The sequence below is a fragment of the Monodelphis domestica genome, chromosome 2, assembly GCF_027887165.1.
Source record: "Monodelphis domestica isolate mMonDom1 chromosome 2, mMonDom1.pri, whole genome shotgun sequence".
NCBI lineage: Eukaryota > Metazoa > Chordata > Mammalia > Didelphimorphia > Didelphidae > Monodelphis > Monodelphis domestica.
The window spans coordinates 311026099-311042912 of record NC_077228.1 but is presented as its reverse complement, the minus strand read 5'-3'; positions in this window follow the sequence as shown (position 1 = coordinate 311042912).

Below are 16814 nucleotides of genomic sequence, written 5' to 3'. Positions count from 1 at the left end.
GGCAAAGTAACTGCCCCCTGCTCCCAACTTTTGACAGTACCAACTGGGGTTGCAGTAGAGTTAGGGAGTAAACTCATACCTCTCAGATTCCACCAATATCCTGACCTTCAGTGGTATTTAAAAGTCCTATGCAAGCATAAAATCAATATAAAATTTCTATTCTTATTCTTAACAAAAATGATCATATAAAATATTTTTTCACATCTTCCTCCTAGATCTTTCATTGAAGCAGAAGATATCTTCATTAAGAATCACCCTTGAGAGCCTTTATGGGAGCTACCATCTAACAAGAACTGATCATAGACAAAAGAGCTCTAACCTCATAATTCTATTCTCCTTTTTCATCAGTGTCCACTCCCCTCAAAAGCTAGCACTTGAATGAAATAGACCATGTATTCATCATGCCAAAAATGGTTGACTTTTGGAATCCAATAAGATACAAATGGAATATTTTGCCAGTCACACTACACTCTGAAAATGACCACCTAGGTAATTGGATTTGAAACAGTCATTGCAAAAAGAAGTGTAGAAGTCTTGGCAATAAAATTATTTTTTACACTACTTACTTTAGTTAGAATTTTATCCCTGAATTAACCTAGATAATTTAACCCTCTTTCTATAAAATAAGAATAAAAATAGTTGTGAGACTAAAATGAGACAATATCTTAAAACACTTTGCAAAAGGGCTATATAAACTCTGGTTATTTTTGATTATTTTGATTATTAGTTTTTGATAATTGTGTCTTACTTTAGACTAGTAAGTTTATTTGACCCAACCAAAAATTTATGTAAAATAGGTATATTATTGTATCCCTTTCTATATCCAAAAAGAACCTAGTAGAAGGTATAGGTAGTCTTTGGTTTGGGCAACCCCTGATCCTGCAAGGGAGGGCCTAGGGTTAGGCAAATGTGGTTGAGTGACTTGTCCAGAGTCACACAGGTTTGTGGTGTCTGAGGCCAAATTTGAATCCAGTTCCTCCTGATTTCAAGCTCCTGGTACTCTATCCACTATGCTACCTCACTGCCCTTGAAGCAAAGTTTTAGTTCTCTTGAACTTCATCTAGATTAACAATATTTAAAAATCTGGCTAAGATTAAGTACTATCGTGCACATCTATTACCTAGTTAGAAGTGAATTAGAAAATTATTTGCATTTAGCTTTAAAGATTTGTTATACTTAGACTAAGATTGCCTGGTTTTAATTTGTTGCCCTCATGTTTACTATCTACTGCTCACTAGGTCTTATTTTCCTTATTGTAAAATGGGTATTATAATACTTGTCCTACCTCTATTATAAGATAAGAAAGATGATTTTTAAGTCATAAAATGCTATAAATGTAGGGGCTAATATTATTATGGAGCATAACTGAGTCATCTAAATGGTTCAAGTGGTAAATTAAAAAGTGTTTGTACAAAAAACCCAATGCAAACAAAATTAGAAGGGAAGCAACAAATTGGGGAAAATCTTTATAACAAAAACCTCTGAAAAAGGTCTAATTTCTCAAATTTATAAGGAGCTAAGTCAATTGTACAAAAAAATCAAGCCATTGTCCTATTAATAAATGGGCAAAGGACATGAATAGGCAGTTTTCAGATAAAGAAATCAAAACTACCAATAAGCACATGAAAAGTATTCTAAATCTCTCATAATTAGAGAAATACAAATCAAAACAACTCTGAGGTACCAACTCACACTTAGCAGATTGGTCAATATAACAGCAATGGAAAGTAATAAATGTTGAAGGGGGTGTGCCAAAATTGGGACACTAATGCATTGCTGGTGGAATTGTGAATTGATCTAACCATTCTGTAAGGCAATTTGGAACTATGCCCAAAGGGCTTTAAAAGACTGCCTGCTTCTTGATCCAGCCATACCACTGCTGGGTTTATATCTCAAAGAGATAACAAGGAAAAAGAATTGTACAAAAATATTTATAGCTGTGCTCTTTGAGTGGCAAAAAACTGGAAAATGAGGGGGTGTCCATTGATTGGGGAATGACTGAACAAATTGTGCTATCTGATGGTGATTGAATACTATTGTGCTCAAAGGAATAATGAACTGGAGGAATTCCATATGAACTGAAAAGACCTCCAACAATTGATGCAGAGCAAGAGGAGTAGAACCAGAACGTTGTACACAGAGATTGATATGTTATGGCACAATCAAACATAATGGATTTCTCTACTAGCAGCAATGCAATGATCCAAGATAATCCTGAGGAATTTATGAGAGAGAATGCTATCAACATCCAGAGGAAGAACTGTGGGAGTAGAAACCCAGAAGAAAAACATATGATTGATGACGTGGTTTGATGGGGATATGATTGGGGATGTTGACTTTAAATGATCACTCTATTGCATATTAATAATATGGAAATAGGTTATGAACAAGGATACATGCATAATCCAGTTGAATTGCTCATTAGCTCTGGGAGGGGGAGGAAAAGAACATGAATCATGTAACCATGGAAAAATATTCTAAATTAAATAAATAATTAAAATTAAAAAAATAAATGGTTCAAGTGGGCATTGTACTAGACTTGGTGTTAGGAAGGCCTTCACTTCAAAACCTGCCTTAGGCATTTATTAGCTTTGTGACTAACGTCTTATCCTTCCCAACTTCCTCATCTATAAAATGAAGGGATTGGGTTATGAACCTGAAGTGACCTTTTAAGCTCCAATTCTACAATTCTCTCCATTTCCAGTTTTTTTAAAAAGGATAGTTAACAACAACATATCAATTTAATGTTAAGAGGGTTCTTGAAAAGAGACCCTGGATGAGATGGTTCAGATTTGGGCTAGTTATTTAGTTCCAAATAAAGGTATTAATTTTTAATCATTGAGAAAGATCTAGCATAAAGATTTTATGTTTTGCTACTTATTAAGGAACAGTCTTTATTCTTTTAAATCAGGGTAGAAATTTAGTTCAGAGAGAAGATATTGCAGTGAAACCTTTAAAAAGTTGGTATTTGGGGGAAATTAATTTGATTGCTTTTCCAAATAGTTTGTTAATAATTATCAAGGGTCCACATTTTTGAGAAGTTTGTACCAGCAAATTGCTTATCTAAGCAATAAGTCATGGTTAATCAGGGTAGCTGAAGTAACATTTTTGAATAATGTACCCAAAGAACACAAAATGTAGGCAGCAGATTATGCACCAGATGCTTATAGATGAAGAGAAATATGGCAAGTATTTGAAAAACCACAGATTATTAATTTAAGCATATTGAAGAGGGTTCCAAGCAGAACACACTTTCAAATACTCATCCTGAAGAAAGCTTCTGATATAGATGCTGTTTGCGTGCCCTGAGCCCAACTGGGTCAAAGGGAAAAATTTAACCAGTCACTTGGGCATTTGATTTTGTCAGAGCTAAACATTTGACTAAATGTAATAAAGAAAGGTGAAAAGTCCTATCTTTCACTCAGATATTTCATCTAAATTCATGGAAACAGCTTGATATTTGGCATTTTGTAAAACAGTCAAATGACTGACTAAATGTTGCCATTTCCCCTCAGATGCTTCAGCATTTTGCTAGATACAGCTGCCAACTCCCCAAAGCACAGCCAGCTCCTTAATAAATTAGAGACTGTGATCAAATTGTCCATGGCACACTTGATACAGTAGTTTGACCTTTTTTTCCTGAGTAATTGTGTAGCAATTGACTGACTCAACTGTGCAGTGATCTTATTTGATTATTGAGATGGCCAAACAATCAGATCAATAGTGCCATGGTCTCATTAATTCAGCTCTATAGATTAGGCAGCACTAATTAGAGAAAGTTGTAATAGATTCTAAAGGTAGAGGATGTGAGATTTTAACAACCAGACTGATTTGAAGCAGACTGAATCAGCTAGCATTGATAATGGCAAAAGGGAATTAAAGGCATTTTTTAAATTTGAAAATTTTTATTTAATTAATTAATCTAGAATATTTTTCCATGGTTACATGATTCAAGTTCTTTCCCTCTCCTCCTCCCACCCACCTCCTGTAGACAACAAGCAATCCCACTGGGTTTTACATGTGTCATTGATCAGATCCTATTTCCATATTATTTCTATTTGCAATAGAAAGATCATTTAGAGTCTACATCCCCAATCACATCTGCATCAACCCCTGTGATTGAGCAATTGTTTTTCTTCTGGGTTTCTACTCCCACAGTTCTTCCTCTGGATGTGGATAGTGTTCTTTCTCAAAAGTTCCTCTGAATTGTCTTGGATCATTGTTGCTCCTAGTAGAGGAGTCCATTCATTATATTCGATTGTGCCACAGTGATGTACAATGTTCTCCTGGTTCTACTCCTTTCACTCTGCATCAGTTCCTCTCAGTTTACATGGAATTCCTCCACTTTATTATTCCTTTGAGCACAATAGTATGCCATTACCAACAGATACCACAATTTGTTCAACTATTCTCCAATTGAAGGGCATCCCCTCATTTTCCAATTTTTTGAAAGGCATTTTCTGAAAGCCAGACATTTTTTTGTATCTTTTGTCCCCATAGGGCTGAACCAGAAACTATAGGTGAAAGTTGCAGGGGCAAATATAGGCTTGATATGAAGCAAAAACATACAACAAAAATAAAACAAGAACAAAAAAGCATTAAAAAACCCTTCAAAAGTTATTGACAATTAGAGCTAACCAAAAGCAGAATAATCCCCTCTGGAGGTGGTAGTTTCTCTTTCCTTGGAAGTCTACAGACAGACTGAAATCTCTATACTAGGGATTCATTTTGAGTATGTGTTGAATGCAATGGATACTGGGGTGTCTTAAATATTTTTGCTGTTTAATTGTTTTTCAGTCATGTCTGCCACTTTGTGACACTTTGTTTTTTGTTTGTTTGTTTGTTTGTTTGATAATGATACTGGCTTGCCATTTCCTTCTCCAATTCATTTTACAGATGAGGAAACAAAGGTAAACAGGATTAATTGACTTGGCCAGGGTCATGCAGCTAATGCCTGAGACCAGACTTGAATTCGGGTCCTCCTGGCACCACTGAGTTCTAGATAAATAGAATCAGTCTTACACATCACCACCCACATAGTAGTAGGGCAATGTAAGCATATCAAGATAATTATCAATATATACAATATGTTCTTTCTGTAAAGAAATGTGGGATCAGGATAACATTTTAAAGGAAACTATACTGAAAATGTGATGGTGGAGATAAGGAGGGAGTATTTTTTATTTTCTTTTTCTTAGAATGCATAACTCCACTTTAGAATGAGCTTCAAATTTGTATAAACACAAAGGTATATCTAACTTTATGTTTTCTTTATCCATCATCTAATGCTTTCTGCAAGAATGGCCAATGGAGCTTGCCCTATCTTAGATCTCCAAGGCCAATGGTAAATGAGCAGGTTAGAGACATTGTGTCCCCTTCATGAGACACAACAAACTGTTCCCAATGGCCACGATTGATTGGTTTTAGATCCAGCATAACTACCTGTGTCCTATAAGCATCTGTGGGAAATGGCTTGCATTTATAAACCCCTTTGTCCTATAGAAACTTTCCTTCTCTTTGGGCCAACAAATGAATGTAACAATGGATGAGACAAAGATTTTTGCTGAATTGTACCTTGAAGTAAAATAGTGGGTTTTCTTTTTTATGGCATTAGTCATTCTTGTGCCATAGGAAGAAGCTTGAGATGATAATTATAGATCTTATCTGGTCCTGCTAATTTCCAGTTTTGCAATGGAGTTAGTTTTAGTCACCTTCTTCAATATGTCTATTCTGTTACTTTATTATTGGCATAATGGCTTTCTATTTCTTGTTTTGAATTTCACTTTTCAATGTTTTCATCTTCTTTCCAACTATATACAAGACCACTAATTTTCCATATCTACTTTGAATGTTCCCTGTCATCTCAGATTTATTTACAGCATAAGCATCTTAAATTAAATTTGATTTATAAAGAATTATTTCTTTTATTCTTTGAATTGCTCTAGGAATATCCAAAAAATAAATAATGAAGGCTTCAAACTGAATCCAGAGCTCAGTTTTAACCAACAGAAGAAAGAAATGACTGCACATACCTTGGCCCCACAGAAAGACATATCAAGCTAAAAGATCTCAATGACAATATTGAGATTGAAATATGTTGAAAGACAATGATATTCTAAGTCAGGTGCTATGCAAAAGAAGAACATGTTTGAAGCAATTAACACTTAAGCAATATCCATTCTAATGAATACTGTCAGAACTGTAAAATGAACCAAAACATACTTGGAAAGTATCCTAGCATTGAGTCTTTGTCTCAAGGCATTAATCAGTCTCGTCATTTTAATATAGTTATGGAAAAGGCCATGGTTTCCCACTAAAGAGGAGGAAGAAGAAAGATTGATACATATTTTAACAGTACGTGATAAATAGGTCAATTAGCACTGGCTAATTGGCTAATTAATTGACTAGATATATACCATCCTATTTGCCTAATGGAACTCTGAATGGCTTACCTCTTAATGAAGTCTATTAAATGCCTAAGATCTAAGATTAGAGTCAAAGACTCTCTATGAGAGACTTTGCCTGAACTCAGCAAATGAGTTGACGAGGAAACACCAAATACATAACTGATTTTGGTGGTTTTATTTTTGGAAACATAAGGTTTTATGATGGTAATTCTGCACCAGTTAATTGTGATCAGAAATCATAGAAGGCTTTTCTTTAAGGAGGCCAGACAATATTTAATACTGATAATACCCAAGAATGGTAGAAACCATGTAAGTCATTGCTACAAGGCTCAAAAATTTAGTACCTACCAACTACCCCAGCAAAACATGAGTCTGTGGGTAGAATTATATGGGTAATGCTCAGTGTTTTTCATGAACTGACAAACAACAAATACCTATGCTATCCAAACATTCTCAGAATATCCTGGAGAATTCAAAGAATAAATTATACTGGAGTCAAGGCATTAACCCAGACCAAACTGTTGTTCACAATCACTTGGATAACACTGCTGAAAAAAAAATTTAAGTAGATGTTACCATACCAAATACCAATATAAGCTCTGAGATTAATGGGACAAAAGTTTTTAAAAACAGAAAGTTAGCAGAAGAGATTTGTGTTGACCTGAGGATATTTTCAGTGAGTCTACAGAAGATGAGCTCACATACCAACATTTTTACCCAATGATAAAAGAGCACAATTTTATCTTCCTGGGCAATAGTTCATAAAACTTTAAATATAAAAGAATACTAGCAGGATAGACTCTATTTTCCATATCTGCTCCTATCTGAACATCTTCAAAAAAGGTCAAAAGAAAAAATTAATAATAATGATAATGATGAAAAGGAGGAGAAAGAGAAAATGATGTTTGAGAATTCAGAAAGGTAGGAACAGAATAGGACAAAAAGAAAGATACAGTATGTAATCTAATTGTTTACATGGATCTATGTAATTTTTAAAGAGCTCTCACATTCAAGGGCAAAGAATGTTTAGGAGATTGAGACTAGTTTGAATATGATGAGCCTGTGTATGCATCCGTGTGTATGTGTGTGTGTGTATGTGTTTGCATGTGTTTAAAGAGAATTTTCTTGGAATAGTGTCTAAAACGTTTGAAAAAGATTGGTTGGAGACAGATTGTAATGAATCTTAGATACCCATGTAGAAGTCTGGTGTAAATGTATCCAAAGGAAAACCATTTTACTCTCTTATTCTCCTCATGATGTATTGGTTTTCATTCAAGAAAGGAAGTTTTTTAAAAAGTAAATTTATGAATCTTTTGTCCTGATTCATAGCAATTATTTCAAAGGAAAATAATTTTGAGTGGCTCAGAGTGAATAAGTCCAATGGGAACATTTGGGGGTCATTTTGGGCACATTGATTCATTATTTTTAGTCTAATATTAGTATGAAAAAAGTAGAAAACCTTTAGTCTTCAACTTCCACCTATTTTTGATGTACTGCTCATTGGGTACAACAAATTGAAAGTTTAAAAAGTAATCTCTCTTGAAATTTTAGGAAATGTCAGTGTGAAATTTTTCTTTGAGCCCAAGCAGATCTCATTGCATTTAGCAAACTTCATATTTATCTTCAGCTATTTGGAAAATTCTGATCACAAGGGGAAATTACTATAAGTAATGCCAATCTGTATATCACTAAAGATGAGTCAGAGGAATAATGCAAGTGCAGTTTATTTGGGTATTGCAATTAACATTAAACAACAACAATAACAACAATTTGGAAACCATTCTGTTGTTTCCTTATCTCTCTTTTGTTGCCAGAAGCAAGAACAGAATCAATTCTGCAGAGGGTCAGGACACTTCTGTGAATTAGTCAACAGGGGGCAACCAAACCTTAGGTGAGATAATCTTCAGTCAATGAGTAGAAGGGGAAAAACAACTGATAACCACAAAGAAACTTCCTCTAGATTACACCAGAATTTCACTGGATTGCTCCCCATTTGATATAGGGCAAAGGTTTTATAGAAAAATGTGTGACATGTTCCCACTTAATCATTATGTGATTAATTTTTTTTCAGCAGTGATTTCAGAAACAGGAATACATCAGTTAATGATGAATCTAGAAATTTCTAGTAAAAAAATTCTAGGTTTGAAGAGTTCCAGAGAAGGGTCAGAGCAGGGGTACCAGGGAGAAGAAGTTATGTTGTGATCAGAGATATCCAGTTGCAGGAAACCCTAAACCAACAAAAATAGAGATTTTTCTGCACTACCATACTCCAATCTCCGCGGTTAGGTTTGAAAGATACTCTAGTCCAATTAAGAATAAATGAATTAAAAAGTATTTATTGAGCATATATTATAATAGGAACTTGGGATACAAATACAAAAATGAGCTATTTTTGCACTCAAGGAGATTGCCTTATGATAAGAGGACATATCACATAGGGGAACTATCAAACAGTGAAGGAAATCACAGGGGAGTCACAGAGATAGTGTACAGGAGCACACAGGCTCAAGATCATCGTCTTTTTTAGTAGCACTCTGATCATTTATTTAATTACTGTTTCCAAAGTCAGAGCAAGGTACAGAAAGGGTAAATGGAAGAAGATATGTGTGGAGAAGTCAAGCAAATGGTAAAATGCCCTGGATTGTCATGGTTTGGTAGAGGATGCCGGATTTAATATGAAACACGATATGAAGGTATTTAGAGATAGAGGCTTAGGTAAGATTTTTTTTTTCTGGCTAATCCATGGATCATGACAACTGAGGCCCAGGGCAAAAGGAAAAGGTATTGATGGTGATTGTGGAAGGGTGAAGAAAGAAGTTATTAATTAAGCATCTAATATATTCCAGGTACTATGCAAAAGCACTTTACAATTATCATCTCATTTGATCCTTACAACTACCCTAAGAAGCAGATGTAATAGGGAAATGTCCTAGAGGGATATTAATGATACAGCCCACCTAGGAACCCCCCAGGACCAGTAAAGCACAATCCCCTTGGCTTATAAAAAACAAGATTTATTTTATAAAGGGAGTAAGGAAAACTGGTAGGTAAGACCCTAACACTCTTAAAATTAAACTCTGCCCAACTTCTACATCACCTCCAAAAGGAGAGTCTTCTTTCTCTTCTTTGGGCCCTCCCTACAGCTCCATGCTCTTATCTAAAAACCCCCACATGCTATCTGACTATCCTGATCTGTCCACTAGTGATTAGCAAAAAAGAAGAAAGAAAGAAAGAAAGAAAGAAAGAAAGAAAGAAAGAAAGAAAGAAAGAAAGAAAGAAAGAAAGAAAGAAACAAAGAAACAAAGAAACAAAGAAACAAAGAAACAAAGAGAAAAAGGAAAAGAAAGAAAAGGGAAAGCCTGGGTTTGGCTGCCCTAAGTAACCCAAAGACTCAGAAGAAAATGAAAATCTTTGGATTACTTTAGCTGAAGAGGATTTCTGTCAGATGGATCACTGGCAGATGATCTCTGTACTCAGGGAAAATTGGTTCTTTCCAAAGTAGATTCTCTACCAAGAAATCAATAATTTCTCTATGAAACTATGACTCTCTAGGGAAAATTTCTCAGAGCAAAAGCTCCTTCCAGCCCAGTGGAAATTCCAGAAGGAAGCAATGACAGTTTAAGCAGTCAAACTCCCACAATTCCTCTCTCTTTCCCATAATCCTCTCTCAGAGTTTATATCAAAATTCCCTTCTTTTAGCTAATCCCTGAAATCACTCTATCCCTAATTTATATTCCTACATTGAGGCTATTAATATCCCAATTTTACAGATGAAGAAATAGGCAAATTGAAGTTAAGTAACTTGCTCAAGGTCTCACAACTAGTAAATGTTGGAGTCTGGATTTAAACTCAGATATTACCTAATTCCAGGTCCAGCACTGTATTCATTTTACTACATTGCTTCTTCAGAATTACAAAGATGAGTGGGTTCATTCCCCTTGGGGTGGGGAGGACATGTGTTTTGGACCCCCTAGTCTGTAATGTCAGTGTTCCAGATGGGGAGAAGTGTGATGGCAACAGGAAAGATGGCAAGATGTCCATGTCACCTTGTTGTTTCTTGGGTATGTTACTTTTGTCTCTGATTAAACCAATCCATTTTTTATTAATCCTTGTTTGTTCTCAACAAGTAACTTTTTATGATCAATAAGATGTCTCCAGATTCTGAGGTATGTCATGTATGGAGTTTTGTCGACATATATTTAATCACAAAAATCTTCTGGGAGAATTACTGCATGGCGAGGAAGTTTAGAGCAGATGAATTGTAAGCATAGAAATCATATATGTCAGAATTTCCAAGAAAATCCTCATTTCAAGAATAGAAAGTATTATTTTAATGATTGGCAAAGGGCATATACTTTTTCAGACCACTTTTCCTAATTTTTAGTTCAGAATATTGTCTCTTTTTATCATTAATCTCACTTAAAACTGAGATTCTATGACATTCTGCGTAGGGGTCTGGTATTGAAACTTTTCCCACTTTATTCTGTATTAGCATTGAATATTTAATATGGTAAGGTAGATTTGATTGAATGATTGGTAAAAGGGGAGTAGGTCTAATCAATGGTCTATTAGCTCTGGCAGTCAATAAAAAAGTTCTGCTACTACTGAATTTTTTTCAGTCATTTCAACAAACATTTAGTAAAGACATATTTTAATAGAGTCAATCTGCTAGGTATGGGGGTACAAAGATAAAAATGACACAGTCCTTTGCCCCCAGGAATTTATCTTCTATTAGGCTGGGGTTTGGGATATGGTATGCATAATAGTGAGTTATAGGAGTGTAGCAAGAGTTTGATTGACAGCCCCCAAGGCTCAGAATTCTTCAAGAGCTGGCTGGGTGAGAGTTCCAAGCTGTTGAAAGGACAGGTTTCCAACTGCCTGTCTGGAGCTGAAGGTCAAGCTTGAAGGATGTAAATATGGACTCTCCTGGACTCTCCTGGACATCTTGCAAACTGCCTCAAATACCATCAAACAAGGGTGAGAGGAATTTCTCCATACACTCTGGTGGACAGAGTGAAAACTTGGAGGAATCTCTTTTTCCTGAGACATCTGAGGACTTAGCTGGATTCCTGTACCTGACCCATCAAGGACTCTCTGTGTGTGAGAAATCTGGTTCCCTGTTGGACTTACCTTAGGAAACTTAGGTATTTAATTTAGTGTAGTTAGATAGTGGGTTTACTAACTGGGATAAAAGTCAGATGCAACCCCTTCCCCTTTCCCTTTTCCCTTCATCCCTTCTTTGTTAATACATTCATTTTATTTAATTGTGCCTTTTCCCTTTGTATATCACCTTCCTTTCCTCCTTCCAAAATTTACCTATTATAGGAGGCATGGGAGAGATCTGGAGGAATTAATTCAGGGACATATGAGGAAGGGAGAACAATTTCAATTGAAGATACCAGAGAAAGCTTACACAAAGTTGTTTCCAAGGTGAACCTAGAAAGAATGAAAGGATTCTGAAAGTCAAGGATGAGGTAAAGTGCATTTCAGGAATGACAAATAGATTGTACAAATTAATGGAGGTGGTAGATATCAAGTGGGGTAGAAGGGAATAGTTAGTAGTTCATACACAAAAATAAAACAGAAAAGGTAGGTCAGATTGTGGAGGGTATTCAATGCCAGGATTGGGAGATTAGATTTTATCCTACAGGGTGTAAGGAACCATTGAAGATTTCTTGGCAGGGAAGTAGTAGTCATTGTCAGATCTGGGCCACAGGAAGTTATTTTAGCACATATCTGAAAAATGGATTACAGAAGGAAGAAATTAGTATTAACTAGGTGTTAAAAAGTCTAGCTAATAGGTGGAAAGATCTATGATATGATCTAAGATGATGGCAAAGTTATTAGGAAGAAGGGGATGAATGTGAGAGATGCTGCCTAAATAAATTTATCAAGTTTTCCAATCTTTTGGAAGATGAGGAGGAAGAGGAAAGACATAAATATGATTTTATAGTTTCATATATAGGTAATTTGAAGAGAATGGTACCAACATCAGAACTATGAAAATTTTATTTTTGAGGTTCTAATGAATATGTCTTAAACAAGCAGTTGGACTATGCAACATGCAAGATTGGGGAATGGGAAAGAAATTATAAATAAATAGACTGGGAACAAAAGTCACCTATATGTATAGGGACTTGTGAGACCAGAAGAAATAATTAAGGGACAGTGTATTAGGGAATTACTCTGAGAAGGAGATGATGAATTAAGGATAGATCTGCCAACCTCCTCCCTTCCTTCCCTCCTCCCTCGTTCCCTCCCTCTTCCCTCTCCCTACCTCTCTCCTCCCTTCCCCCATCAAATTAGTTCTAGAGTCGGTATCACTGGAAATCTGCTTTAAGTGAGTATCTTGTTATATCAGACAGATAACTCTCTTTAATAACTTTAAACAAAAGGGTTTATTTAGGAGAAGGGGAAAAGTAGGGGAGTTAAGGGGAGAGAGGATTTGAGGTTTCCCTAATCCTAAAATAATTCCTAAATTGGAGGATGGTGGAATAGAGTCTAGGTTTTGGGAAATTGGCCAACAGGTTTACAGATTCAGTCACTTGAATATTGTAGGGAGAAACCAGAGAGCAGGACTTTTCTGTCCTTCCTCCTTTCTGTCCCAAGGGCAAGAGACCAAGTTCCTCAGCTTGTCTGTTCCTTTTTATCAGTCCTTCCTGGTCACCATTCCAATTAGAATGTCCTCCTTGATTGACAGTTCAGCAGTCCTAGCTTCTCCAGCACTGCTGCAGGCTTTTCCCATCTCTCATCCACAACAACAGAGTAGGGGAAAGAAGGTGACTGAAGACAGAACCTTGGGTAACCCTCATATTTAAGAAAGAGATGGATAATGAATCAGCAAAAGATCCTGAGATGATGTAGTCATTAGATATGAGATTCAGGAGCAAGCAGTGCTGGAGGTCAAGGGATTAGAGTATCTAAGCAGAGGGTGGTGTTTGACATTGTCAAAAGTAAAGATACAGAAGTGCCAAGGAGGATGAGATCTGTGAAAAAGTTAACAAGGGCAAAAATTAGTATATTGTTGAAAATTTTTGAGAGCAGATTGGCAAATAAATCAAGCTCAATGACTGTTATCTGTACATAAGTCATACTGAAACAAGGTTGTACACACAGCCCTAATTTTATGATAAAATAAAACATTGCCTTATAGTGTTTTGGGCTTTAAGGCTTCTTTTTTTGATATATTATTTGGTTTTATGTGAAAGCTTAGCTCCAGGGAAGTTAAATGATTTATTGAACATTATCCTTCCTCCCTCCCTTCCTCCCTCCATTTCTTCCTCCCTCCTTCCTTCACTCACTACTCCTTCCCTTCCTTCCTTCCTTCCTTCCTTCCTTCCTTCCTTCCTTCCTTCCTTCCTTCCTTCCTTCCTTCCTTCCTTCCTTCCTTCCTTCCTTCCTTCCTTCCTTCCTTCCTTCCTTTCTTCCTTCCTTCCTGTCTCACTTCTTCCCCCTCTTTTTTCTTCCTTTTTTTCTTCCCTTTTTTGTTTCATTTGTCCCTTCTTCACTCCCTCTTCTCTCATTCTTTCTTTCCCTACCTTGTTTATTTCTAAAGAATTCCATCTATCTATTTATAAGTATATGGACACAGCCTAAAATTTAGAATAATTAATGATATTCCAAGTAAAATATATTTTAATTAGGTTGATTTCAATGAATTAAGCTATTTTATAAAATTTGAATGGAATAGTAGACATGACTAAAATAAGATGAGAACTCAAGAAGAAATATATTCATTTGCAAATTTTACACTCAATTTAATTTGGAGATGTATTATTGTGTGGCAGTAAGATATAAAACACAACAGTCTAAGTATTCAAAATAAATATTTTAGAAAGGGCAATAGAGAGGCTCATGGTCTATGTCAACAGGTTGTCATATATCAGTGAGAAACTGTGGAGAGAAGAGGTTAAAGATACAATAGGAAGGAAAGAGTGAAGGATGTCAAGTGGACAAGCTGAGTACTTCACTGGTAGCTTTCTGATAGGATAAAATAGGAAAATTTTCCATAAGTTGGTTGAACCCCACCATGGTAAACTTAAGCTAAGTCAGGGACTCAGCTACCATAAAATGGCATGGATGGGCTGTGAACTGTATCACCAAAACTTCTTCTAAGTCAATGAGATCACAATTCATTTGAGTATTTGAGTTCATATTTTTGTTTTTAAAAAGAGCAGAGAATTCTTTAATACAATTGTCAGTGGCAGACAGTTGCATTGGGTTAGGTCTTGGATAGTTTTTAATAATAACATCTTGGTTCTTGCCCTTATCCAGATAAATCTGGAAACACCTGAAAATATTTGGAATTGGCTCATTTTTTCAGTATTTTCAGTTAGCACACCTGCTAGCAACTGTGATTAAAGAAGCATTTTGAACACAAATCTGTTTTTCAAATAGATAAGGGAGAAAATGGGACTCATATTTGAGTCCAGTAACAAGGAATAGATTCGTGGCATCAAATGGAAAGTGACTGTAATGTGGGTGGAGCAGGAACATTTAAAAAAATAAAAATGATACTAGTATCCTCTCTCATGCCTAATGCCCTCTGCCTCCAGTTTTCCCTCAGTGTCTCCTGTCACTCCATTTGCTAAGTCTAATAAATTGGGAATTTTTCTACTTGATCCAACATTTATTTTTTCTCAGTAAAGAAACCTGGTGTTGTCTCTAGAAAGTCCTTCACTATGGCAATACCAGTTTGTGTTCTTTCCTGATGCTAGTTTAGGGAATCACACTATGGCCCCAGAGACAGAGACCATTTGTATTCACCTTAATCTAAAATTAAAAAACAAAACATTTTTCTCCTTTTTTCTTCCTGGTTCTTTTTCTTTCACAGACACTCCTATTCAGTGCTTTCTGCCATTTGCCTTCATATGATAGCATTCTGGAAAATGTAGACTTGCTCATAGTGGACACATCTCCTGCAATAGTATTGGCAATGAATTATTTCAATTGAACATTAACATTCAAAAAGCTACAATTTGGTACAGCTACTAAAATCCTCCATTACACCAATCTTCAAGAACTAATTGTAGTTTGTAGGTTTCGGCTAATTCCCAGAGTAATGACAGCTGTGTTAATAAGGATGTGGAGAATCAATTTAAGTGGAGGAAGGCTATATAAAAATACATGGTTATCTCTTTAGAGCGGTTCTTTTAAAAAACATAAGACATTTACAGGCTGTCATGAGATATCAAAAGAGAAAGAACTCTCTCCTCTACTGGGTCTTCACAACCTTCCCCTTGAAACTCAATGTCCAATAGTCATGAGATTTTCATAGGTTTTAACTCTGCCTCAGGGATAGCAGCTTTACTGCTAGATCATTTTCTCTGACATAATTTCATTGCTTTTCATTAATTTTAATTTGATTAATTTCTGAGTCAAACTTTAGAAACTAGGGTTTTTATTATTTTTCTGAAGAAGATGGAGCTCAGTTAGTCAACATGCATTTTTAATCACTTACTATGACTCTTATCCTTTGCTACTGGGAACTGCTTGAAAAAATAGCTCAAATTCAAATCAGGGAGAAAATATACATATAACCATATATGTATATAAAATATACAGAGTACATGGAAGATAATATGAGCATGCTAGCTAACTACACTACACTAAGAGTTGTAGGGGAACAGGGGGATAGGTCTTCAGAAAGTTAAACTTGTCATTTTTGTTTGTTCTTTAATTTCAAAGAGGACCAATGATATCATGGGATGTCACCTTTACTTGTGTGTGAATTGGATTTAAATGAGGAAAAGACATATGAAATCAATAGCCTCACTTCCTTTTCCATGATCATTGAAGCTCAATGGAAAGATAAAAGTCAGAATGACCAGCAATGGGGAATTCAGTGAATTATCGTGTGTCTTTAATGTCTACCAAGCTCTTAGAGCTCCACAGTGCCTACTTTAGCCTCCTTCATGGCTTTTGGAACAAATTGTTCTCATACTTGAGTCTTGAAGGAAGCCAAGGAAACTAAGAGGTGGCAGATCATACCAGCCATTCAATTCAACTCAATAAACATTTATTAAAAGCCTACTATGTGAGAGAGCTAGTGCCAACACAAAACTGAGAGATGTCTCTAGTTGAAGGAATAGCATGTAAGTGGGTGTAGCTAGAATATAGAGTATGTGGAGGGAAATCAAATCTAATTCTGGGAAGTTAGGAAAGAGCCTGATTATGAATAGTTTTAAATGCCAAACAAAGGATTTTATATTTGATATATTTATATTTGATACTGAAGATAACAAGGACCCCACGGAACTCATTGAGCAAGGATGGGGCATGATCAGACCCATGCATTAGAAAACTTCACAAAACTTTAGTTAATGTCTCCATAGAGACAACTGAATCAAACCAGGACTAGGAGTTTGAATCTTTGAATCACTTTCTTTCTGTCTGTATAATGGCTTG